The sequence below is a fragment of the Zonotrichia leucophrys genome, chromosome 4, assembly GCF_028769735.1.
Source record: "Zonotrichia leucophrys gambelii isolate GWCS_2022_RI chromosome 4, RI_Zleu_2.0, whole genome shotgun sequence".
NCBI classification, from domain to species: domain Eukaryota; kingdom Metazoa; phylum Chordata; class Aves; order Passeriformes; family Passerellidae; genus Zonotrichia; species Zonotrichia leucophrys.
Window position 1 is genome coordinate 47,642,254 of NC_088173.1, and position 27,726 is coordinate 47,669,979.

Below are 27,726 nucleotides of genomic sequence, written 5' to 3' on the forward strand. Positions count from 1 at the left end.
AGGGGGTCAGTCCCGGCAGAGGAAGAAAGCGAGGAGGGGACCTTGGCTGGGGAGCTTGAGCTTTTGCAGTGGAAAGATGAGGAACACACAGAGATGTCCCAAGGGGAAATCAATGAATACCAAGAAGGGTTCCAAGGAGTAATCTGTACGGAGCAGGAGCTTTCCCAAGCAGAAGCCAGTAGCTCCCAGGAAGAGCCCCAAAGGGAAGGGTTCAGTGAGGAGGAACTGCCCCAGGCAGAAGCTGATAGGTACCAGGAAAGGTTCCAAGGTGAAGCCAGCAATGAACAGAGTTTGCACCCTGGAGATGCCAGTAACTACAAGGAAGGGTCCCAAGGGGAAATCAGCACTGAGCAGGAGCTGTCCTCAACAGAAGCCAGCAGCAGCCAGGAAGGGTCCCGAGGGGAAGGCAGCACTGAGCAGGAGGTCTCCCTACAAGAATCAGGTGGCCACCAGGAAGGATCCCAAGGGGAAACCAGAACTGAGCAGGAGCTGTCTGCAGCAGAAGCCAGCAGCAACCAGGAAGGGTCTCAAGAGGAAGCCATCCCTGTGCAGGAACTGTCTGCAGCAGAAGCCAGCAGCAACCAGGAAGGGTCTCAAGGAGAAGGCAGTACTGAGCAGGAGGTCTCCCTAGAAGAATCTGGTAGCCACCAGGAAGGGTCTCAAGGGAAAACCAGCACTGAGCAGGACATATCTTCTGCAGCAGAAGCTAGCAGCAGTCAGGAAGAGCCCCAAAGGGAAGGCTTCAGTGAGGAGGAGCTGCCTCAAGCAGAAGCCGATAGGTACCAGGAAGGGTCCCAAGGAGAAGCCAGCAATGAACAGAGGTTGTACCCTGGAGATGCCGGTAACTACGAGGAAGGGTCCCAAGGGGAAACCAGCACTGAGCAGGAGTTATCCTCAGCAGAAGCCAGCAGCCACCAGGAAGTGTCCCAAGAGGAATCCAGCCCTGAGCAGGAACTGTCTGCAGCAGAAGCCAGCAGCAGCCAGGAAGGGTCTCAAGGGGAAACCAGCACTGAGCAGGAGTTATCCTCAGCAGAAGCCAGCAGCAGCCAGGAAGTGTCCCAAGGGGAAACCAGCACTGAACAGGAGTTATCCTCAGCAGAAGCCAGCAGCAGCCAGGAAGTGTCCCAAGGGGATACCAGCACTGAGCCGGAACTGTCCTTGCCAGAATCTGGTAGCCACCAGGAAGGGTCTCAAGAGGAAACCAGCCCTGAGCAGGAACTGTCTGCAGCAGAAGCCAGCAGCAGCCAGGAAGTGTCCCAAGAGGAATCCAGCCCTGAGCAGGAACTGTCTGCAGCAGAAGCCAGCAGCAGCCAGGAAGTGTCCCAAGGGGAAACCAGCACTGAGCTGGAGCTGTCCTCAGCAGCAGAAGCCAGCAGCAGCCAGGAAGGGTCTCAAGGAGAAACCAGCACTGAGCAGGAGTTATCCTCAGCAGCAGAAGCCAGCAGCAACCAGGAAGGATCCCAAGAGGAAACCAGCACTGAGCAGGAGCTGTCCTTGGCAGAATCTGGTAGCCACCAGGAAGGGTCCCAAGGGGAAGGCAGCACTGAGCAGGACCTGTCTGCAGCAGGAGCCAGCAGCAACCAGGTCGGGTCCCAAGGGGAAACCAGCACTGAGCAGGAGTTATCCTCAGCAGAAGTCAGCAGCAACCAGGAAGGGTCTCAAGGGGAATCCAGCCCTGAGCAGGAATTATCCTCAGCAGAAGCCAGCAGCAACCTGGAAGGGTCTCACAGGGAAACCAGCCCTGAGCAGGACCTATCCTCAGCAGCAGAAGCCAGCAGCAACCAGGAAGGATCTCAAGGGGAAGGCAGCACAGAGAGGGAGCTGTCCTCGGCAGAATCTGGTAGCTTCCAGGAAGGATCCCAAGGGGAAACCAGCACGGAGAGGGAGCTGTCCTCGGCAGAATCCGGTAGCTACCAGGAAGGGTTTCAAGGGGAAGCCAGTATTGAGCAGGAGCTTTCCCCAGCAGAAACCAGCAGCAACCAGGAAGGGTTTCAAGGGGAAGCCAGTATTGAGCAGGAGCTTTCCCCAGCAGAAACCAGCAGCAACCAGGAAGGGTTTCAAGGGGAAGCCTGCAATGAGCAGGAGCTCTCCCTAGAAGAAACTGGTAGCCACCACGAGCTCTCCGATTGGGATGAGTGTGTTGGGGAAGAGCTGTCCCATGGTGATGTGGGGAACTATCAAGAAGTGTCAGACTGGGAAGAAGGCACAGAGCAACTCCCTTCTCAAGGACAAGTCGGTAGCTCCGACAATCTCTCTGACTGGGAAGAATACAGCGAGCATTGGCTGTCCCATGGTGATGATGAGAACTACCAAGAAGAGTCAGACTGGGAAGAATTCACAGAGCCACACCTTTCCCAAGCCAGTAGCTCCCCCAGTCTCTCTGACTGGGAAGAATACAGCGAGCATGAGCTGTGCCACACTGATGATGGCAGCTGCCAAGAAGTGTCAGATTGGGAAGACTCCATTGGCCAGGGGGTGTCCAGAAGGACCGGTAACAGACCCTCCGTGGAGTCCAGCTGGGCTAGTGACAGTGTCCGAGACCTCATGCAGGACAGCTGGGAGCCGAGCATTGGGGCCAAGCCCTTGCTGCAAGAAGATGACGAGTGGGATGAGATCAGCGTCCTGGAGCTGCACGAAGACAGAGAGCAAAGAGCGGCAGGTCTGGCGGGAGCTGGGTTCTACATGCATGTCCCTCGTGAGGCTTGGGTTGAGCTCAGGGCATCTGGGCCGTGCCTTGGAGGAACTCTCCGTGCCGCATGTTCCCAGGTGGAAGCCCCCAAAGGACACAAGGCCTCTCGTGCCTTCCAGGAGCAGGTGACACAGGCCGGGACACCACAGGCGCTGCGGGCACTGCGCAGCCTGTTCTGCTTCTCCTGCCTGGGACCACAGCCTGAGGATTAGGGCACACTGCTGACAAAAAGAATACGAAAAAAAGGAAAATAAAAAGAAAAAGAAAAAAAAAAAGGAATAAGGAAAAGAATAGGAAAACAAATAAGAATTAAAATAAGAGAAAGAAAACAAAGAATAAGAGTGAGAATACGAATAAGAAAAGGAATAAGAAAAAGAAAAAAAAGAATAAGCTGATTTAGAAGATAAAATAGTAATAGAAATAAACACTAAGAAGAAGAAGAAAGAAAACAAGGAGAAGGAGAATAGGAATATGAAAAAGAATAAGTCGATGTAGAAGATAAATACTAAGAAGAAGGAGAAGAATAGAAGAATAAGAAAAAGAAAACAAAGAAGGAGAATAAGAAAAAAGAAAAAGAACAGGTTGATGCAGAAGATAAAATAGTAGTAGAAGTAGATACTAAGAAGATGAAATAGTAGTATTAGCAAATTACTATTATAATTATCTACTATCAAGGTAGAACGCACATCCTCTACCATGACAGAATGGTTTCATTTAGAAAGGACCTCAAAGATTTTCTAGTTCCAACAAATTTTCTTCTGCTCTCTTTCTCCCTCTGAGATCTCTTTCCAATCTATTTCCATTTCTCTTTTTCACATTTCTTGTTGAATAAAATCCATGTTAATAAAAACTATGATGTTGTCATCATATGGTCTCATTTGCGCCTCAATTTGGGCACAGGCATCTCTCCCTAAACCGACTGGAAACCATTCTCGGCCCAGCCTGCCTTCAAAGCACAGGTGCTCCAGCCTTCTGAGCATCTCCATCGCTCTCCTCTGAACTCAGTTTAGCAGGTCCACGTCCTTCTCATGCAGACACAGATGTAGTGCTCCAGGTGGGGTCTCACAAAAACGGACTAGAGGGTCACAATCACCTCCCTGGACCTGCTGCTCTTCTCTCCTTTCAACACAGCCCAGCACATGGCTGGCTTTGTGGGCTGGCAGCAAAGATTGCTGGCTCATGCTGAGCTTCTCCTCCATCTGCACCCCAAGTGCTCCTCCTCAGCCCCTGCCCCACTCAGCTCCCTGTCCCCTGCAAATCCCATGCTGAGGGGAAGCTCCATCCCCTCTCTGCATCATTGGCAAAGCCATTCAAGCACACAGGGGCCAAGCCAGAGCTCTCCCTGAGGGACACTCCTCAGGCCCAACCTCCACATGGACATGGAGCCACTGACCACAACTCCCTAGTTGCCTCCATGTGGGCAGTTCCTCTTGCCCCCCACAGCCCACCCTGCCAAGCCAGGTGTGGCACTGTGAGGCTCAGGGTGTCTGTCGTGTGCCGCTGGGTCTCACAGCGGCTCTGGGCACATCAGCGATGCCTGAGGTGGAAATGTTATGGGTAATGGCTTAAACATTGCTAGGATGGAGCTTTGCCCATTATGGCTAAACTATGAATAAAGAGGCTGAGACCAGCCAAGCCCACCCCTCCTTCACCTGACTGCAGCTTTGGGCTGAGACTTGAGCTGCCAAACAGAGCCTGAGATAAGATAAAGGAGATGCTATTGTTCAATAACCTCTGGTCTAGGGGCAAGGAAACAAGGCTAAGGCAGGAGAATGCTGTCCTGAAAATCAGCTGGGGCCACGTTTGCACAGCCTGCCCCACAGCCAGGGAGGGACGAGGAGAGTTCTGGGGGTTCCGTGGAACCTCTGGTCACGGGCAGTGAACACCCATCCTCCCTCACACAAACTGGCTCAGCTGTGAAACCCCCACCCAGGAAGGGCCACATCCATGGACATTCCCGTGATGGCAGCTGAGGAGGTGCCATGATCCACCCAACACCCCCAGAGCCCGCCCAGACTCATTGCTGAGGCTTGCACAGAGCTCTGCTCCTGATGCAAAGGGATGCAACACATCCAGAGGCTGCTGCCAGACACTGGGCCAAACTTATCCCCTCCAGGAGAGGCACCTGGGCATTCCCACCTGGCCCAAGTGTATCAACAACTGAGCTCCATGTTTCTGGGGAACCCTTAGCACCAAGGTCTGATGGAGAGCATCCACAGGATGCTGTTGGCATCTGCAGAGCAGTGAGGTTTTTCTTCTTAATGTGTCTCCATCCCTTTCTTTCTCTCCCCTTCAGCCACTTCTCTCTCTCACTCTCATTCCCTGTTACACAGAATCCTTGCTATTACCTTGGGGAATGCTCTCGTTTGCACCTTCATTCAGGCAAAGGCATCGCTCTAACAATTTTAATAACCAGATCATAACCATGACCTTTTACTTGCCTGGAAAGATTTTCTTCTACCCTCTAAAGCATTTACTCCATTATTTGTGAGTTCTGCTCTCCCATTAGTACTCAGTATGGTTCTAGTATTCAATCTTAATAAAAGGCTCCACAAGCTTTTTGCTCCAGTAGTACTAATCACTTTTGCCATTCTACTTTCAACCTTTTTATTAACAAAGGCTGGGCTGACATTAACAATTCAGCAGAACAGGAGATCAGTAGATCAAAGTAGATCAAAGAAGATGGTGCTGAGCATGCTCCATTGCCAACCCTGCTTTGAAAGTTTCAGAGTTAGACTTAAGACTATGTGTCTTCTAGACCAAACATTCCAAACACACAGTTCAAGGCTGCCCAAAGGAGCAGTGGATTTGAACCCTCAAACTTCTGTTAAGGAAGAGCAGTAGGTGAGTTACCAGTCTGATATTCTGCAAAAAAATATCTTCCAGTTTGTATGCTCAGTGTACATCAACACCTGACAGGAGATAATCCTTTTAAAAAACCAGTTACACCAAACTGAAATACTAACACTAACGAGCAGGCCAATTATCACATGGTAGCAATGAAAGGAAAGAAAAAATCTCCAAGACTACTAACACCACAATCTTAGCAAAGAGATAGATGTACTATTATCACAAATTAGCTTTTACATGGATTTTGGTTTTGGACATTTAACTTGAGGCAATAAGGTCTTACTTTCTAACCTCCATTATGATCTTTTAGTTCAGTCAGTCAAAAAACCCCTCAGTACTAGTAAATGCCTTTTCTTGCTTGCCATTTCAAGATTTCAGTAATGACTCTATTACACAAGTTTTGAGCTGTGTTTGTTCAAGTCTGTTAACCTGTCCAAAATTTTACTTCATTGGTTTTTCTCTTATTTACAGTATTTGACTAGATTTTTACAGTTATTAAAAATGGGAGGAAGAAAAAAAGAAAATCCAGGGAAAGAAAACCCTCATAAAAACACCAGACCTCCTCCGGGCTCAAACCACAATTGCATTTTGAAGAGCAAGTTGGGTTTTTTCCCTTTTTGATTGAAAATTATTATTTTATTGCTCTATTTACTGAATGACAGGGTAACAAAAACACCCAGATTTTTATGAAGACACAATGAAAAGATTGCAGCTTTTTTTTTAGTCCAAGATTTGATTAATCCAATTGTTCAAATCTCTCATTACTAGCTTAAGAAAGGAGGAAAAATCAACAACAACATAAAGTGTCTAATGTTGTTATTTTGCCATAATACTAAATGCTATATGAGATGAAACTTATTTTTGTTAGAGGCACCTAACTGATACCTAAGACTGAGCTAAGTTTTCTGCTCTTCTGTAATTGGGAAACATCAGTAAACCAAGGCTTTCCTTGGTTCATCTGGAGAATCTATCACTGCTGGTTCAAGGTCTTTTGTGAAACTGTCAAAATAGACTCATGGAATATTTAAAATAACATTTTTATTTTTTTGCAGATGTACCATGGAAGTTGGTTTTGTACAGACAGCTAGTGCAAACCTGCAATTTATCAAGTCTAATTCTAGTGACTTAATGTTTGCTAAATGCTCATTTCAAAACCTGCAAGTATTTGGAATTTACTACACGTGGTAAATTGCAAGTCTTCGCTCATGTCAGAGTCTATTACATTGATATCCTGTCTTCATTTCATTGTTTGGTGTTTTCATAGTTTATGCAGATATCCAAGGCTTTCATCTCCCCCTCTCTTGTTTGTTTTTCTGGGTATTTTTCTTTTTTAAAAATGGGAAATAGATACTCAATTTTTACAGAAATTGCTATTGTATAATCCATCATGAAAGCTGTACTTAATTTTATATTTGAGAAATGAGGAGTCTTTTTTCAAAAACTCCAAACATAACTCTGAATAACTGCTTTTATAGAACAAACCCATCTTTTTTAATGCCTTCTGTGTAACAATCAATTATCCACTTACTGTATGACACAGATGCAAGAAGATAATTTACACTGAAAATAACCAGTGTTGTTAAAATGGCATCCATTTTTCCATCTGTGTGCTTTTATCACAGTTGCATAAAACATTCTTAAAAATGTTTGAGATATCCCAAAAGCTATTTGCAAGAGATATTATCCAATGTTATAAATATCCTGTGTAGCATGTGAAGAGTTTGTCTATCAAACAGTGTATAGGTTCTTCCTTTGGACTGTAACTTCCATCTTACTGTAGAATCTAAGTTAGACTTTATTTATACTTGTCTTCTGAATAACCCATTTTTCTTCTAAGCAAAGGGACAAAGGAGATCTCAATAACTGTTCAATAAATTACTGTAGAACAGAAATAATTCTCATCATGCAAAGTGATTTAAGAGTGAAAGCAGTATCAGGAATGGTTTCAGATCCTCTTACTCGGATCTGAAACTTACTTTACAGTAAAATCAAATATAACATGAAACACAGCCCCTACACAGCACAAGCACCTCTTTGTTTTCTTTTTTTGATTTATATATAGAAGGATGCTTCAATTGCATGTCTACAAAAATAATATAAAAAGCCAACTTAGTCACAAAAGACTCTTGGATTAAAAAGTCCATGATTTACTAAAATACACCAAAAACTAACATCTAGTTCATCAACCACTGTTAATCAGGATACTTCCATCGAGGTAAAATTTATGCTAACTAAGAATCCAGCCTTAGATTTAATGATCTAATTGGCAATGAAGCAGAAAGATAGGTTTACAAAATCCACAGTGAGGAGATGGAAGAAAAATAGAAAGAAAGAAATATTCTGGCAGCAATCCAGCATTCATAACTGAACTAATGTTCAATTACTGTGAAATGCTTTATGGAAATAAATGTTAGTTCTACAGGAATCCCAAATGAGTTCATTACAATCAATGCTATTAAAACAAAGTGCTACTAATATGCCAAACAACTGTGATTGCAGTTTCATAAACTAGTGTTTAATATCCATCAGAGATTAACAAAAATCTTCTGTAATAACTAAAGATAATGATGTGTCTAATTTGAAATTATGACATGGATGATAATGTTAATTAGCCTTGTACACATAGTCCAATGTGTAAAAGACATTACAATACCTAAAGGTTACTGAAGTATCACAAAACTACTCTTAGGTTGTTTTTTATCATCAGAACAGGCAAATCATAAAATCATTACATCATATAATCATTCATTTGTTTTCATTTAATTTTTTTCCCCCCCAAAGCCAAAGTGTTTAGGAACACATTCTTTTGCTTAGAAAGTTTTAATTAGTATGGAACTTATAACATGGAATTTAATAATCATATTCAGATTCCTAAATGACAGCCAAAAAAAGCCCAACAATTAAGTACTTACACAAATATATGCTTTTAGTAGATACCAGTTCCCCATAAAGGGGAAAATCATGAAATTATGTGAAGCTGTTCAGCCTGAATGTTCCCAAGGGCCTCTCCCAATGGAGAACACCACATTTTTGTTAGTGTGCAATGGGTGATTTTATCTGAAAAAATAGTCACAACCAGTTGCACAGGCACCACAGTAGGTACTGAAATTTCCCTAATGGAAAACGTTTCACTTAAAGCACACACAACTTAGCCACAGATTTTAAACATAACATGTCTGGGGAGTTAACAGTTGAAGCAGCATCAGAAGAACAACATCTTTGTAGAAAATGGTGCCACTCATACTGTACATTCTAAGGGCCTGCGTTTTTCAAGAAATCTTACAGTTTCCCATCTCATTTGGAGCTACATAAATTTAAACACCATCCTCACAGTTGGAGTGGAAAATCACCAGTGAGCATTTAGGATGGATGGATGGATAGCTGTACACTGGTAAGAATTAAATACCTGCACAGTTACTTGGAAAATGAATATTTTTTATAAAATTTGTGATAAAAAAACCACAGTTAACTGCCTACTAGCAATGCTAGCTACTTAGTTTAATGCCTTTTTGTTCTTGCTTTTCTAACTTTAGCTAGTCAAAAGCCTCCAAGTGCTCTGACAAAGACACAAATCTATTTCCACCCTTTCTCAGACACCTGATGAATGCATTACTTTTTACACCCACCTCTTGTGGAACAAAGTTTTCTAGTTCTAGGTTCCATAATTAGAACCACTGCTTACAGGAGTACTTTCTGCAGCTTTTACTCCCATAATTATATTTAACAAGTACTGTAACTTTTTCCTTCTTGACGCAATTTTGTTTTATTCTAATACAGTTTCTTTAGAAACAGGTTTTAAAAAAATAACACATAAGGATGCATTGACCCTCTTCCCCTTTGCTGAATGGAAGGTAGTGTTTTTGCATTATAATTTAATTATTTGCTGCACATAGAAAGACTGACCAAAAAAGAAGTATTTCTCTAACTGAAACAACCTATAATTGCCAGCTAATATTCTCTACTGAAAAACAAAAGACATGAATCTCTACTCCTTTGGAGAGGGAGGTTAACTGTGGTTCTTTGGCACCACATTGGGTTTGTGTGGCAAGGTTTTAGCAACAGGGTGGCTACAGGGATGATTTTTCCAGAACCTGCTGGGAGCCACCACCTCTGTGTCCCATGGAAAAAATTCCAGACAGCTCCAAGAAGGACCTGCTGCTGGCCAAAGCTGATCCCAGCAGCAGTGGCAGTGCCTCTGGCATAACACATTTCAGCAGGGAGCAAAAACCAAACCTACAAAATCCAGTAGTCTTACCCAGAGATTCCTCCTCTTTGCAAAGTAATGACTCAACTTGCAAGACAATGGGAGTGTGAAATTAGTTGATATGTTGGGAGTCCCAAGTCAAATCAGGAAACTGGGGCCTTCTCTCACCAAGCTTTGTTATCCCATGAAATGGGACCAGGAACTGGGTTATCTATTTCAAACTGACCCACAAAAGCAGAGCACTGAGAGAATCTCTCTGCCTTTGGTCAGAACTCATTCAGAGACAACTCATGAGAATAACAGATAATTGTAAATACTAACGACTTCCAAAATTGTTCCAATGTTCAATGACAATGCAATAACTTTTAGGAATGATACATGGCAAAGCAGATCTCTTTTTATTAAAGGACTGAAACAAAACACAACAACAAAGAGATAAAGAAGAGATAGAATTCCTGTAGAGTGGAAGTTATTTTCTTCTAAGCGATTTGAAGTACACTTAATTGTCTACAGCAGCTGATCCTTCCAATACCTTTTATAATCTTAATTGCAGAAACCAGTGAAAAGTCCTCCAATCAATACAATTAAGACAGTGTAGGAGATAGTTTACCAATGTATGTCTACAGACCTGGATTTGGTATCCCTGCATTAAGTTTTATGTGCTACATTTAGTAGTGACTTAACAGAGAATATTCTAAGACTGACCTAGGCAGAAAACAGAATGCTCAAGCACTACTAGCTGTGCCAATCTTTGTTGGAGCTAAATAGTTCTGTTTCCAGACAACATTCAGATCTCACCAACTATTTTTAAATGCAGTACATACTTTATATTTTCTCCTCTCATTCAATGCTCTTCAAATTTAAAATTGTCATAAGAAGCAAATGCAGTATATGGAGTGATTGCAAAATGCCAGAAGGTTCCATGCACACTTCAAGAGCTGTTCAGATACACCAAAATCTTTGAAAACTGTTTTTCTTAGAGCTGTATTTGTACAGATTTTTACAAATTTGTACACAATTTCTCCATATTACGTTCTAGAATTGCTTCTTCTGTGAGAAAGTTAGGCTACATATTTTCTTATTAAAGACATAATTAGTACTGCATAAGTAGGAAGCTTAGCTGAAAAAAAATCTGTGGGAAACATCTTTTTATGGGAAAAAACTTTTTAAAATGCTAATTGTTCAAATTTTTACGTACCATTAGTAAAATTACAACTCCTAAACCGAGATAAGTATAAACATAAGTATATAATCACATAGAGTATCTATGGAGAAAAAATATTTTCTGGGTTTCCAGAATCATGGAATACTTTTAAGAAGAAATGGCAGGCACAAAATAAGTGCCTATAATTATACTAAGTTTCTCTGCTGTGGAAACTGCTACTCAGCAGTAAATAGAAGAACAAATAATGATTTCCTGCAAAAAAAAAAAATTCAATATTACATTTTATCATTCCTACAGTTTTATTAACAAGATAACAATATTTTACTTTCACGACTTTGAAAACAGAACCATGTGAATTAATAGCTAATTCAGATTTAAAATTAATGAGCTTTACCACGTTGATTTTTTTCCAGTTTTCTTGAATAGAATTTCCTTTAAATAGTCTTTCACAAAATACATAATCTTATAAGTCCCAACTGAGCAGCAATAAAGTCTTGTTAGTCTTTGTCACCCCATAATCATTAATGCACCATTTTAAACAATCAACATAAATTGCTGCCTTGGGAAATGATTTGGGAGTTATGGACAAAATATGTGCCAGTTTAAGTTGTAGTTTGTTCTTGTAAAGCATTTTGTACTAAAGAAGTCTTACTGGGCATATGAGAGTGTTTTCTTAATAAATTACTTTTTTTCTTCTGCTATGTGTGGATTACTCCTGACATACGTTAAATCCTAACTGCCTACCTATTTTCTAACAGCTCTATTTAAAAACTGCATTTTTTACATAGGTGATAATGTAGGTTTATATATTTTAAAGGAACACCTCAAAGCAATTCTAAAGAGGAGGAAAAAAAAGGCAACCAAACAAAAAAAACCATGCAGAGATTTGTGGTTAGTTTTCTTTTTTTTTTTTTCTTTTTTTTTAACAAGGAAGGAATTTCACAGGATAAGTGCTTATTTCAAGGGATTCCTTTAATTTTCCCCATACCTCATTGCCAAGTCATCTGTTTCTGTCATTTTGACAGCATTTATAAATTGAACCAGCCCCACATTTGTTGACCTACCAATTAAGCAACACTAGCAAATCAATCAGAATTCACCTCTGGGCAATGGGCCAGCACAAATCTCACCTACCACTTCGGTGCTGGTTTTGACTCATCTTGAGAATGAATTGCAGCTAAGTATGTCATTAATGGATGTTTTCATTTTACCCAAAGATTCAATTTGTGTCTTATCTTTCAGTACCCCACATTCAATAATTTTTTTTTTTATTTTGGCATTAGTTTCAGAGCTACAGGACCAGAATATGTTTTATGAACTCAGTCAAAGTCCGTCATTAAATGTAGAAAGAGAATTTTCAGCAATTTGCAGTTCCCTGTAAATAGGCAAGGTGCTTAATTCAGATTTGTAGGGAGGGAAGATAGCAAGAAAATTTTACAGAGACAAAGCTGGATTTACTGGAAGATTGCTTACTCTTGGGTTTACCACAAAAGTTATTCTATCAGGGAAGAGAAGGTGAAATGTGGGAAATCCACATGACATTTGAGCAAAAGATGTTAATGACAATGAAATAATTAAGGCTTCCATATTCTTGCAGATCACCTAAAGACATGCTCATATCTTTGCAAAGGTAGCTCTAAGTGTAGGCACTTTGAAGTTTTACACATTTCATGAAGGAGAATGAGACATGGTGCTGTCATAAGGATTCCATCAGGATTCTTTTCCCTCCTTTCTTTCAGTGTTTCTTTTCCTGTAGCTTAAGTGAAAACACATGAACAGACCATGTGACTAAAAATATGGGACTTCAGTTTTAAAAGTTTTGACTGAATGATTATAAAATGGTAATTTCTGTAACCTCAAATATGGAAGCATGTTCTCTGACCAAACAATATTTATCTCATGCAAAAACTCAGCTGTTTTAACACACAACAGAAAGACTCCAGTACTCTAAACCCAATAATTAGCTTCTTCCTGAACAAAAATAACAAAGTTGAGACAGATATTGCTCGAGTTCTTAATGTCCTGCCTCTGTTATCCTAAGAGCACTGAAAGGATTCAGTCTCTCACGAGAAACCATTTGTCCAGCCACAGAGTTTTCAGACAGGATCCAACCTAAACTCTTCCATGAAGGACATGGTTCCCTCTAGACTAGAAGAACAGAATCTGATTTATCTGTTCTTGCATAATTTTCTTTTGTGAGGTCTAGGTAGATCTCACCTGAGCACGCAGACTTTTGGGCATTTCAGTCTACAGGAGCTTACTCCAAACATAGAATCACCACCTGAGACTACCTGAAAAGCATGGCATTCCATCAATAGCTAGAGAGTTAGGAAGCTGGACTGAATTTTTGAATTTACTGATTTCCAGATTATTAGATACCTGAAAAAAAAAAAAAAACTTCACTAATCTGAAAGCGTGAAGTAAGTATTTAGAGAGAAGACCTGAATAGGTTTGAAATTCACAGCTCACAGATGTCTCAATCACCTTTAAGCCTTTATTTTTCTCTCACAAGATTTCTAGGTGCTCAGCTCCCTCCCTATCCCTAAATCTTAAAAAGCAAAAATTGAAGCTTTAAGAGTTCCCAGTTCCCCGCAGGGGACCTGGAAATAAAGAGATTTCAAGTCCCCTAGGGAATATCTTGGAATCTGACCCGTTATGACCCAGCCAAGATCATCAGTCCTGTGACAGGAACCTGAGAGGTTCAGCTCTTGGTTCAAGTCAATTGCATTCCCATGGAATGGAACACGGGACACAGCAGACACCAGAGGGCTGAAAAATGACCCCAACCTCCTTCTGAAAAGGCTGCCTAAAGCCTTAAAAGCTCAGATTTCCAATAGATCAAACATGAGAATGGTTAAAAAGCCAGTAGGATTTGCTTTATTTTGTTTTCTGCAAGGCACTTGAAGTAATACAAAAATATTTCACATCCAAAGTCTTGTTTTGCTGCGCAGTTTCCAACTAGCTGTAATTTAAAGGATCTGTTCCTGAATAATGTCATCATTTTTGTCATTCCCCTATCCTTAAACACTTGTAGAGGAAATTTTTCAAAGAGCCAGGACCTCTTATTGAAATGTCTCACAAAGGGGGAAAAAAAGGGGAAAAAATCTTTATAAAAGAGCTTGCAATTATTAATAGGTTTCACTTTTAGTTAGTTAATGATCCAATTCAGCTGTGATCAAAGCACAACAGCTAGATAATTCAGGATAGAAAATGGAGTTAATTTACTTAGATATGATACTTCTTTCTTAATGACTTCATTTCAATGGAGTTTCAATTAGTTATTAGGTTATTTTACTCATTAGTCCAACAAGCTGTCTGCAGGCAATTAACATGTCAGTCCTCATGAAAACAGAACTTTTTTCTTCCAGAGGAATGTTTTCAAGATCTATATTACAGAGACTTTCATAAAAGTTTATGAAAAAAAGTAATTAAACACTTGAAGCTCAGTGAAATGGAAATTTATTTTTGTTTATGGGACTGAACAACTGTAATGAAAAAAGTTACCATTCGTAAGAGCCATTTGTTGGTGCCTGATCCAGTTTTCAGTTCTGATTGCCAAACATGGATTTCCCTTCATGAGCTGCAAACCCTTCTCTGCAACACTACATACAGCTATAGAAACTTCTTGGTTTACTTTTTAAACCAGCAAAAACAATAAGTTTTCTACAGACTTCCCTCGATTTAGCTGTTCTCTGTTTTCTAGGCTCTTAAGTACCCATCCCTCAAACCAAATTGCAGTGGTAGTGTTAGAAATGTATTGCAGACATCTTTTATGGAAAATCCTTTCCTTAGGATTTTTCCTCCTGAGAAGCTGGGAGGCCCCAGGAACAAAATGCAAAGATTGATTATCTGCTGCTGTGGAATGCAACAGGTGCCTCTGTGATTGGCCCATGTTGGATGTTTGTAATTAACGGCCAATCACAGCCCAGCTGGCTCGGACAGAGAACCGAGCCATAAACCTTTGTTATCATTCTTAGCTATTCAATTCTTAGCTAGCCTTCTGATGAAATACTTTCTTCTGTTCTTCTAGTATAGTTTTAATGTAATATATACAATAAAATAATAAATCAAGCCTTCTGAAACAAGGAGTCAGATCCTCGTCTCTTCCCTCATCCAATAACCCCTGTGAACACTGTCACAGAAATGAACTAACTTTTAGATACAATTAAATGGGGACAAAGTCATTGAAGCAAAAGTAACCTGTTTATTAGAAAAATAATATTCAGCTTATGTTTCACTCTCCCCCAAGAGCCAAACACACACATGTGATGGTGTTCACAGGGGTTCTTGGGTTGAGGGAAGAGACGAGGATCTGACTCCATGTTTCACAAGGCTTGATTTATTATTTTATGATATATATTACATTAAAACTACACTAAAAGAATAGAAGAAAGGATTTCATCAGAAGGCTAGCTATGAATAGAATAGCAAAGAATGATAACAAAGGTTTGTGGCTCAGGCTCTCTGTCCGAGCCAGCTGGGCTGTGATTGGCCATTAATTACAAACATCCAACATGGGCCAATCACAGATGCACCTGTTGCATTCCACAGCAGCAGATAATCAATGTTTGCATTTTGTTCCTGGGGCCTCCCAGCTTCTCAGGAGGAAAAATCCTAAGGAAAGGATTTTCCATAAAAGATGTCCTCAATGCACACTGTCCAACAAAATAACTTCTCTACTCTTTTCTGTCCAGGGATGGTCCCTGTCCCCTTTCCCATTGGATGGATATTCAGGAACTTTTATTCTTTCTTGACCACCTACTCTTCCGTCCCTTCCCCTCTCATCCTTCTTCCTTTTTGGTCCTTTCTTCAACTTTGCCCCTCTCCCAGCTCACAGCAACACCCAACAGATCAACCAGAAGAAATCCAAGCCACAAACAACACCACACAGAGCCAAAAACCTTCACTCTTTATCTTAACAACACTTTTGGCTTCAGCAAAATATTCTCTCATCTCTTACAGTAGAAAGCAGGATAAGTAGAGAAAAGGGAAGGTTTCAGCTGTGGCCTTGCAAACCTCATTACCTCCAGGATAAGCAATTTAGGCTACTCAGACAGACTGGCCCTGGAGAAGGCAGGCAGAAGTGCTTACTGGAGAGAAGCAGAATTAACTTATCCTTCTAAATGCATTTCCCAAGAGACAAGATCCCACTAACTTTATCAGCCTAGCAAAAGTGCACAAGAGTGGGTCAAACCAGCTCAGGGGAAGAATAATGAGCTTGACAGGCAGCGCTGCTGGGAAAGGCATGCAGACAGCCATGGAGACAGCCAGGCTGACAGGCTTCTTTATTGTTGTGTTTTTAACAGCAGGCTGATAAAGCAGGATGATCAAACAGAAACGCACATTCATAAAGTCATTCTCTGACTCTCTCTGAACCCTCTTCTCTGTTATTTATGGCAAGATAGGAGGTCAACTCAGAGAGGTTTTAGTTGATGAAGAAAAGCTGCAGGAAGGATTTGCTTAATTCCAGGAAAGGGGAACTTTCTTCTTGAAAGAAAATTACCAGGCACATCCTTCTTAAGAACTAAGAAGTTCCCAACAAATCTTTTTTCCAAATGCAATTTTGCATAGACAATTTATTTTTTCCTCCAACTCGGAGTATTTGACTTTCTGTTTTATTTTTTAAAATAGGCATTTTTAAGGAATCATTGGCTTTCGGGCCAAATAGTAACACCATGCCTTTTTCTCTGCTTGAAGAAGACTTAATTTTATTTATCCAATGAGTATGGTAGTATGACCCTCTTACAGAAACAACACTTCTGAAGAATTTTGGAAAATTGAACTCAAATTGAGAATATTTCAGATATCACAAGATTAAACTTTTTTCCCCTCAAGTGCCAGTAGAGATGCAAATGCCATATGACCACTGCTGTAAGAATTTACAAGATGCTCATTCTGATTTACAGGATTGGCTTAGAGTCAGATTAACCTTCTCCTGTGAAATTCTTAATCACGATGTGCCCAAATAAATGTTTAACATCATCATTATGTTGTCATCAACCCTGACAGCGTGAGGTATTTACCACATTTTTCAAGCAGTACTTGACACTATACAGGACAGAAGAGAAATTTTAGCTTTTGGGATGAAAAGAAATGGAGTGCAAATGATCCATTGGGGGGGAAAAATATCAATATTAAAAAAAAAAAATCAAACCTTGTACCATAAGGGATTAACCACCATGGGGAAAAAAATCCAATTCCCTGCTATCCTAAATATTTCTGTAGAAACTTCAATATTTTAGGAACAGATGATAAATTACTATTCCCAACTTTCAGGCTCCACAACCCTGTATCAAGTGCTTAGTTTCTCTATGGCACAAGTGTCAGCTTCCCAATTTTTTCCATGTGTCATCCCACTGTTACCTTGCCATTCCACAAATGTTTCTTACACAGGTAGAGCCCATAATTGTATTCACATCATCCTCCCAACTGGTCCCATACAAGCAGTAAGGGCAAAATGTCAATTAGCGACTGATGCTGGGTAAAAAACAGAAACAGAAGAGGGCAGAGGGAAAGAAATTAAAAAGAAAGCTATTTCAGTTCTGTGCTGAAAGCAATTTACTTGTATCCAAACACTTTTTTTCTCTCCTACTCAAAACCAAAATAAAATGTTTCAGTCATTCCTGCAGACTGTCTAAAGATGTAGAAGTATGTTCTTTGAACCTGGGCCTGCCAAACACTGAATTAATGTATTAGCCAATTTGCCCCTCAAGCTAAGGAGGGTCAGCTCTAAATCTCTTTCTTTCTAGAAGAGCTTATTCATTCTGCTACAGCCACTTTGAGGAAATTCAGCCAAGTAGCAAAGGTTCTCTCCTTGGAGAAGAGTCCTTACTCTTTGGAGTTCCCAAGTATTTTATCTTAAAAATGCAATAAATAAGTATTCACCAAGTCCCTACAAAAGCCAAACCAGATTGGAAGTGATTGTCTTCACAAAGGGATCAGGTAACAACATTTATCTGTCAGGACTAGACAATCAATGAAACATTCTCTCTTGCCTCTGAGCTATTTTCTGAACAGAATCTGGTGTCATAAATATATAGTAAACAAAAAAGCCTCAAGGAGAAAATGCAGTCCAATATTAAAATCCTCATCGTTATGACCTCTTCAGAAAACAGAATAAACCAAAGGCTTTCCTTTATTTCTTGTCTTCATGAGGGAAAAAAGTTATTAGCAACAGGGACTACAACCATCCAGCAGTATTATTTTTGGATAGTTTCTAGTTCTGTAGCGCTTTATGTGCTTAATAGCTCTCAACTCAGGCAGAGGAAGCTAATTTTGAAATTACTGTAGAATAGAGAATGCAGTACTCCATGCAAAAATTAAACTACATAAATATATTTGCCCATGCCAGACATTAAAAAGGAGCACAGAAACAGAGAAGTCGAAGCCAAACCAACTGTGTTTTGAGGGAGGTAGGAAACACAAAGAGGATAACTTGTTTTCAGACAGAACTTGTCATAGCTAGACAGAGAACACCAAAAATGAGCTGAAATTTGCTAAACAAGTAGAGTTTAAGTTTGTCTAGAAAGATCTGGATGGTAGGCAAAATTCTCTGATCATCACAGAAGCCAGAAAGAGAAACAATACCTAGAAAACCACAAATTTCAGCATCTAAGCAACTTACAGTTCTCAAAAGCACAACAAACTACAGAACATTTCTGACCATAAGTTTTTGTAGGGTGAGGAAGCATCAGGATGGTCCAAGCTTCTTTCCATTTGGGGGCTCACCTCTCTGCCTTGCATCCATAGCTGAAAGGACAAACTGAGGCTGCCCAAAGTTAACAGCTGAGCACTGACATTCCCCATGCCCAGGTTTGCTTTGGAGAAGAGTTTATTGACCAAAGGGCAGAGAAGTATTCACTGTGCAAATGCTGCATGAATATCTCCAGCAATACTGAACTCTCCAGCAAGTAGAAGTGTTCAAACTATTCAGTGAACTAATTAACTGAATTCATCTGCCATTTATTAACCTTTCCTAATTAATGTTCTTTCAAGTAATAAAATGAAGTCACCCTAGGGAAGTATAACAAAACAACTGGCAGAGGGGCAGCATCAGGAGTCAAAGAAAAAGTGTGTTACAAAGTAAATCATCATCTCTGTTGTAAATCCAAACCTGGATGAAGTTAGCATCACATAGGCTGCATGTCAGCTAGTCACAACCCCAGCTCTGCTGGTCATCACAAAGTCTTGGTCTGTTGCTTCATTTTGAAATAATTTTGAAGTTAATTTGAAATGAGTAATTATTCACTGCTACTAAAAATGTAGTCATTTTGATGTTTCCCCCTATAAATGTTAATTTTCTCACAGATGGGGAGTAGCTTCTCGTTTCCAGGATATATTTTTTTGTGACTTCAGGGTGACTCTGAATATTGTTCTAAAGCAAGTTAGAAGAATCATACTGTGCTATTAAGATATTGTTGCTCTGCTGCTACTCTGTAGAGATGGATAATGAAAAGCACACATCCACTCCCACCCAGCAGGACCAAGAAATGAACTGGCCTCAGTCACAACTAAGGAAAAACTCAAAGCTACATTTGGTCAGTCAATTTAGTTCTTTTGTGAGACAGGAGTTAAAAAATAGGAACAAGAGTGAGGAAGCCGAGAGCTTTACAAAGGCAGGAAAACCACTTAACAACCCAGGCTTAACAAAACGGACTATGAGAAATTAAGTTATTCCAAATTGCAATAAATATTTAGTTCCTGATATGGGTGGTGGCAAATCAATGCAAAAAAAGGAAAAAAACATTTACAAGCTCCAGAAAAAGACCTTCACACCCCATTTTCAAAGATCAGCTTCAAGCCAGGGGTGCACAGGCTCTAGGGCAGGCTCATTCAGAGGCTCCTGTTCTTTTGGGGAGATAACATACTCTTAGGTGAGTATACCCACTGCCTGAAGTTGCTCCAGAGAGCAGAGATTACCTTGTCATTGCTTTTTCCCTTGTCCTCTCAGAAACCAGAAGATGGCTAGACAAACATCCGGATGCTCACTTTCTGTCTTTGCTGGAAATACTTAGAAATTTTCGGACAAGATCCAAATGCTTAAGAGAATTTATATCTAACCTCCGACTTCAGGAGGTTTTGCCCCTCCCTCTGGTGTTTTCTACCCTTAAAAGTATTTTCACAGTGAGACCATCACCTTTGCTAGCGAGTTCAGCTGTGTCCTTAGGTGGGTCCCCTTTAGGGTTGGCTGGAACCCACAGAGGCCAAGCCCACCACCCCTTTGCCTTCCCCCTTAAAAAACAGCTTGACCCCATAAACCCAATGAAGATAATGATGTTTCTTGCTAAAACGTCATTTTGAGCAAGGTTTTTCCAGAAAAATGTGAGTCTAATGCAAATGGTGCAGGCTAATATAAATTTAGCAAATGGGGAAGCAGGGAAATCCACAGGGCTTTGCATTCAGGAGTTTTAGAAAATACTCAACGGGGTAAGACTATCTTTCCTGAGTTAGCATCTAAATTAATGCAGGAATCCATTAAAAAATGATGGCACCTACCTGACTTTTTCTTGAGCCCCGAACCAATGTACACAATAAACATATTTGTACTCTGCTGTTGCAGACAACTTTTATGAAAAATCCTTTCTTTAGGATTTTTCCTCCTGAGAAGCTGGGAGGCCTCAAGAACAAAATGCAAACATTGATTATCTGCTGCTGTGGAATGCAACAGGTGCGTCTGTGATTGGCCCATGTTGGATGTTTGTAATAAATGGCCAATCACAGCCCAGCTGCTCGAACCTCAGGCAAAGAGTCCGAGACACAAGCTTTTGTTATCATTCTTTTTTTTTCTATTTATAGCTAGCTTTCTGAGGAAATGTTTTCTTCTATTCTTTTAGTATAGTTTTAATGTAATATATATCACAAAATAATAAATCAAGCCTTCTGGACCATCACGCTCTGCCCTGCCTAAGAATGCACAGGTGGCCATCCCACTTCCCCATTTCTGGTGGGAAATACTGGGATGAGAACACAAAACAAAAGCTGTTCCCACCCAATTCTGCCATTTTTCAGACTTCCAGTGCAGAGCAATTCTTTCTCCAGGGGTAACTCAGCTGCACAGCGCTTGAACTGTGTGCACTTGCTTAACCTTCATTAGGGAACATTTTTCAAGGGAATCTAACTGCACAGGCCTAAGTCAGATAAACTTTTTCTTTCCATGTCTGTACATTCCTTGAATTTTTTTCAGGTTTTATTATTCAACAATGTTTAGTCTGTATTTTAAAAATATTCCCTTCCTACCTCCAAGTCAGCACTTATATGTTATGGGAAGCATTAGGGGCTTGCCTGTAATAGCAAAAGAATGAAAGTTGTGAAGCTGGGGGAAAAAGAAAATATTTTCTTGTCATTGCTCTGAGCTGGTCACAGATTTCAGCGAGAAACTCCACAAGTAAAATGATTCCCTGTGCTCACTCCTGTTGCAGGATTAGAACCTCATTTCTTGTCAGTGAAAATTCATGCATAAAAATGATGCTGAGCCTCTGCCCTTTATCCTCTACAAAGGCATCTACGAAACTCTTTTATCCTGTTCAACCCATCAAACATATGCTCAGAAAATATTACTAAATCTGCCAACAAACCAAGTTCTCTAATAAAATATAAATTTAGTTACTTGAAAATAAGGGCTCGCAAGCCTTCAAAGGAAAATCATTAAGCAGCTTTATGAAAAAATCACCAAGGTTGCTGATACCAGAATTCTAACCAGAACTCAGGAAAAAAAATATTTTTTAGCAACAGGTTTTTTGAAACAAAAGTTATGGAATAAACATGGTTACAATGGCAAAGTTACAGCAAATATGCAGAGGTTCAGAAGTTACACCATCTTTAAAAAGATGTTCTCTGAAAGTAGATTTACATTCCCATGAAATAAATAACTCCAAAGCAGATACAACACACCAGTCTTGATGTTACTCATTCTCCCTCCTGCACTTTCTCTTTCATAACCATCTTTCATTTTACTGCTTAAACTCATGAATTTGGCATCTCTCTCATGAAGAGGCAGCTGTGTTTGCCAGGAGGCTGGCTACAGACCAACAGACAAGAGTAATTATTAATTAGAATCCACTCAGAAAAATTAATCACATTCATTGAAGTGTAGGGCAGAGTAAAGTTTCTAGTCAGGTGTCTCTACCTGAGAATGCAGATGGTTTTAATCTATTGGGGGAGGAGAAAAAATAGACAGAAAATAACTGAGAAGCAAATTCTTCTCTCACTCTGATTATTAGTCACCTTCACATGTATCCTGTAAGTATAGGCCATTTATCCAGCTGATCTTTATTTTCTCTCAATAAAGAGATTTTTAGTACTAAGAAACAAACTTTGTTAATCTTAAGAACCATGTCAGTGTAGTTGATATGTCTGTGCTTCACTAAACATTGTATTATGGCAAGTTGGACATGTTACTTAACTTAGTCAAGCAGTTACTGATAGGTAATTATTTTTAGTTAAAAGAAGTGAAAGAAAAAAAAAGAAATAATATAAACTGACTGAAAGACCAGTTATCAAAGTATGGTTTCTTGAGAGAGAAGGATGATAGTGGGTTTGGGCAGAACAGATCAATTGTGGAGTTTCTCGAGGCTCAGTCTCGTGAACCAATCCAATGTAAAATTTTCATTGGTAACTCAAGCACAAAGATCCTCAGCATGCCAATGAAAATGACTGGATTCTTTAAAGTCACCAATGCACAGCAAGGCTGACTGTCACCCCCACAAAAAGCAGATGAAATTCCCTGGATCAGTTTTAAAGTACAAAGTGCAGTGTTGAAGAAATACTACCATAGCAAGAGTAGGTCTCCTAAGCTTTGAGAGGAGACTGAGAAAACCCCATGTACTTGGCTTTATAATCTAAATGTTAATATTGTTGCTCTCTATATGTATAACACAAGTGAAGCTGTCACAACAGGAACCAAACTGCATGAAGAGCAGCACTGGCAGATGAATGAAGTGTTTTAAAAAAAAATTATATATATAAATAGATATATAAATGCTGGTAACTAGATACTTCCCAAATACCAGAGCATGGAGTTTCTGTGTCAGCCTTTCTAACTACAAATAGAAGGATCAGAAAACATTGCTGGCTTCCAGCTGGAGCTTGTTGATTTTGTTTGCTGTTGCAGTGCCATTGCCTACAACAGAAGAAGGCTAACCTCAAAACCTCTGTCCCTAATAATGACATGATTGTTCTCCTTCAGGTGAACATAAAGAACTTCTCTACTGTAACTACAAAATTCAATGAGCATCTACACCAGCTAGTTTAATGGTATTTGGGTGTGCATACTTGCTGAAAAAACATTTATTCCCACATTTGGGCAAGGTTTGCCACATGAGAGTAAAGAACATGGTTAATCTAATACCAACAACATCAGGGACTGTCATAAAACATTCCCAAACTCAGAAATACTGATGAGGATTTGCTATTCTTGTTTTTCTTCCCCATCCTGCAGGAGATGCTTGCAACTACAGGACATCAAGGCAAGTTAGAATAACTTCCAAGGTCAGCCACTACTCACAGGTTAGTGGTTAAATAACCACAATTAACAGCACTCATGGAGCTTCTGCCTTAAGTGAGGTAAGCATGCCATAGCTAATCCTTAAAACCCTGAGAATATTATAAACAAATACATATTAGAGAAAGAGAGTGTTAAAAAGGACCTAAAAAGTAAGATGAATGTGACAACATCATAGAACACAGCCTAGAGCTCTACCACTACATTAGGTTTAAGACCAAGCTACATCCACCATTTAGCAGCAGTTGGCTAAAATGATGTACATTTCACAGAACTGGCCTTAAAAAGGAAAACAGCTTTTGAAAAAGTTTTGCTGTTGTTATGCATGTTTGGAGTAAAAAAACCCCAACATTTTCAGTACATACCTGCTTCTATCCTATCACTCCTCTAGAAGAAAAAAGAAATTTCATACTGCAGGAATACTTAATGAGTCTTCAAGAAGGCTTCCCAAGCTACCATTTCCAATAAAGAAACATTTTAGTGTCACACTTTAGCTACTGGCAGTTCCTATTCCTGCTTTTGGATGCTATATCCACATAACTCAATTATAACCACCCCCACCACATCAGCTCAATTCTCTGTTAAGGCACAAGACAGAGTATTATCCCTTCAAAAATTACTGCCCAGCTTTAAATTTCATGGCTGTCACATGTAATATCTTGAATGCAGGGATTAGTAATGCTTCCCAGTGAATTTCAGAGACAATACCATACAATTTTTATCAATAAAGATTTAATAGAGCCTTTGGAATTTTTCTTAATTTGCTTTCAAATAAGGTAATAAATTTACTGGGATTTCCACATATATTCGAAGAAAAAGGAAGAGACTGTGTTTTTCTAAATTGGGTTCCAACACAAAATTAAAATGCTACTATGCTTTAATATACAGCAGTACACATGTTTACCTCTACTTTTTCTTTATTTTTCAGAGATGATTTACCATTCCCCCTAATGTGGCTGTAAAAGATATTGAATTCTCCAGCGTGTGACATGAGCAATCACTTCTTCAGGCTCTCTCACTCCAGAAAGCTGGCACAGAGCTGGGGCAGGGCTTTAAGGAGTGCAGACTGAACACCACAGAAAGCTAGTTTAGAGTAGCTGGTGAATTTTAAATCTGCCCCATGGCTGACTGCACTAACAAGAAATGATGCATTAGTCCTTCCCACAAAGGGAAAATCCTGATGCAGCTTGCAGAACAAGGCTTGCAGTTCGGTTATTGCAGTCTGGGGCTTGAAACCTGGTGGGAAATCACTTGTGACAAGAGGGCAAAGGCAGTCTGTATTCAAATGCAGCTCCTGCATTAAGTGCCCACAGTGCTGCCTTTCACTCACAGGCTGTAACCTCTGCTCATCTCAGACTTCAGGCTTGGCCAGCCTCATTCCTCCTGGAGGTTTTCTATGTAGCTTTGGAAACCACTGCTGAGCGCAGGGAATTGCCACTAGTTCTCCTCTCCCCTGGGTCATTTTTCATCTTCCCTACATTGTTCTTCCAAGTCTCCATATTTTACACAGAATCCATACATCTTATTTTCTCCTCTTCCTTTGGAACTTAAAAACGAAGTGGTACAGCACACACCAGAGTACAAGAATAAAGGCTGTTCCTCCTACTTTATTTCTTTAGAGAAGTTATCAAAACTCTCAAATGGAGATTCTTCATTCTGTGACTCAAAAGCAGCTTCAAGTATTAAGCAGATGGCACTGCACACTCAGAGTTTACATGACAGCTGCATTTCCTGAGATGAAGGCAACTTCTTCCCTTCACTACTCACTAGTCCCCTTTTCTTTCCTGTATAGGAAGAACCTGACTGCTTGATGGGCTCCAGTTATCTTTCTTGCTCTAACAATTAACTCTTTTCTACCTGGCAACTTAAATTTGTCAAGAGCCCTGGAAAGGGATTTGATGCCTGCAGGCCACTCCAGCCCCAGGCTCAAAGGTTGGAAACAAATGTTTCTCATCCCATTACGAAGAAGAAATTAAACTTTTAAATCAGAGTTGCTAGAGTTGATGATAACAGAAATACTCAAGCATGGAGCTGAGCTGTTTACAAAGGTTATGTGAAATTTGAATTAACACTTAATGTGGAAATCCACAAAATCAGAGGGTTTTGGGAGAGCTGCAAAAGGCAGGCCTCAGAGACAGCAGAACTGTGATCAGAGCTAAGCAGCAGCCATGAGATTGGTCAGCAGAAATATTATTTAAACTGTAGAAAAGCAAGGACAAATAGAACAATAGTCTGTGTATTAACGCTTGTCTAGAATAACTGTCTGAGCTACAGAAGAGTTTATCTAGCAAGATATTAGGAAGGTTGAAGCTTAATAATGGAGCTCTGTGCATTGTGTTTAAGGCTTACAAGCAGGTATTGTATTTGAAATAAGCCAGCATTGTTTTAACCAAAGGTACCTGTGCTTATAGTAATTGGATAGAACTACTGTCAATGTGCTTTTGCTTTGTGTGATTGGTCAAAAAACTTATTAAGTGAGTTGTAACATTAAGTTCTTGGTCTGCTGCCTGGGATGTGAGCTGGTGGCATCTTCCCATTGTCATAACCGTGTAATGAGAGTGATGCTGGAAAATCAAACAGTTCAAGGCAGTTCCACAGCAGCCCCGTCCCGTTTGTGATTTGTACAGAGATTCTGGCCAGTGATAATTTAAGTTATGACTAGGGGTTGTTACAGCGAATATCTCAGCATTTTCTGCACTCAAGATGGCCACGATACCCAGAGTGTCGCCCCAAATATCAGAAAACTTAAAGCTTTTATCCATACAGAATCCCACCTCACCTCATCAGAAGGCTTCTAACCCACACAGAGTAACACCACAGCACCTCAGAAAGCTGCAGGCATCTGCCCTTCCTGTCCCTCAGCCCAGCCTTTTATCCCCTCCTGCTGATGCCCTGCACCTGTGTGCCCTCTGCTCCCTTTGGTGGTTGGGCAGTGCCCTGGGCTCTCATTACCTTCAATAGCATTCACCTGTTCTGCACAGCTGTAACCAATTAGAGATGATGTTCCCAATTACCACAAACAGTACCTACAAGGGGTAGAGGCTAGGTAGATTCCTAGGATTTTCAGGCACACATAGAAATGCCATGTCATCAAGTATATCCTCTCATATGCTTCTCTGTGAACTTTTCTCTCATTTATATATGTTTTGAATGACAAAGGGCTTGCATAAAAATCACTCTAGCAGGTATCAAAAAAAAATTTTTGAAAGGTTTTTGGGTTTTAACATTTCTGCGGTTTTGTGCTTATTCTGCTATTTTACTACTGTCTCTGGGTGGTATAAGATTATCATTCCAAAAGTATATGAGAAAAGCACCTCAAATAATTTGTAGTTGACAATGAAATATAATTGTACTGAAATATATCATGGCAAGCTGATAATTGAATCTTCTGGAATATGATTCTTCTCATGCCAGGAAGAGGAACCGATGAGAAAATGAAAATAGTAACTGATATGTGCTGTTCAAATCCATGAAATCCTGGATGAATATCAGTGAACACTTCTGCAATAGCAAATCCCTTCACATGCTCTCAGAGCAGAGGTCTGAAAGGGTTAGCAAAAGCATGTGAGATAGCTGTAGGCTGTGTTCAAGAGAATGAACACACTAAACCATTTAAAATCTTCATTATATTGACCAATAATTGTAATTCCAAGCTAAATGCTCTTGGCACATCCTAAAGAAGGTAAAACACTATAATAATGTGCTCTTTTCAGGCATACAAACGTGCAGCACAATTTTGAATTTTTGAAAGCTGGTTCAGTTGGCATAATTGTTTCACAGATACAGAGTAGTTTGAAAAGAGAATCCCCTTGCTAGCCTTATGTCTAGGGTGATTTCTGTCTTAGTTTACTGCCAGAATCAGTGATTGTCTACCTTTAGCACAGTCACAGTACAGCAAAATCAAAATATTTTCATTTCCTATCTGATGGACCTTCCCATCCTGACAGATAATGGCCAGATAAGTCAAACAGAAGATACCCCAGCACCAGTTCCTACAGCAGCCCTAAAAAATGTGATTGCAGAGAGGCCCTGTTCATAGAAACACAGTTTAGCTCCAAGCACAGCTTTACATTTAGCCCTGTGCAGCAAAACTTTTAAACATATCTGTGTTTAAATATGCTCCTGTATCAAAATCATAGCTAGCTATCAGAAAGCATCTGTTCTTCGATGCTGCCTCAACCTGCTTTAGCTCCCAGATTTTCTATTTAACATAGGAAATGTAAGTCTATGCCAGGACTTGTTTTCTGGAGTCACTTGTCGCCAGGATGCGGATGGATAATGCTGCAATTTGTAATTCATATGAGCAACATCCTGCCCAT

The 27,726-nt window shown here is 40.3% G+C and overlaps 1 long non-coding RNA gene across 1 annotated transcript in view; it reads right to left on the minus strand.

Moving 5' to 3' along the window:
* LOC135447441 (uncharacterized) overlaps positions 1 to 26,240 on the minus strand; it is a 63,432-nt gene extending 37,192 nt beyond the window's left edge. The window contains exon 1 of the long non-coding RNA XR_010440122.1: positions 26,187 to 26,240. This is a non-coding gene — a long non-coding RNA (uncharacterized LOC135447441). The remainder of the gene's footprint in view (positions 1 to 26,186) is intronic.
* Between the last annotated feature and the right edge of the window lie 1,486 nt (positions 26,241 to 27,726).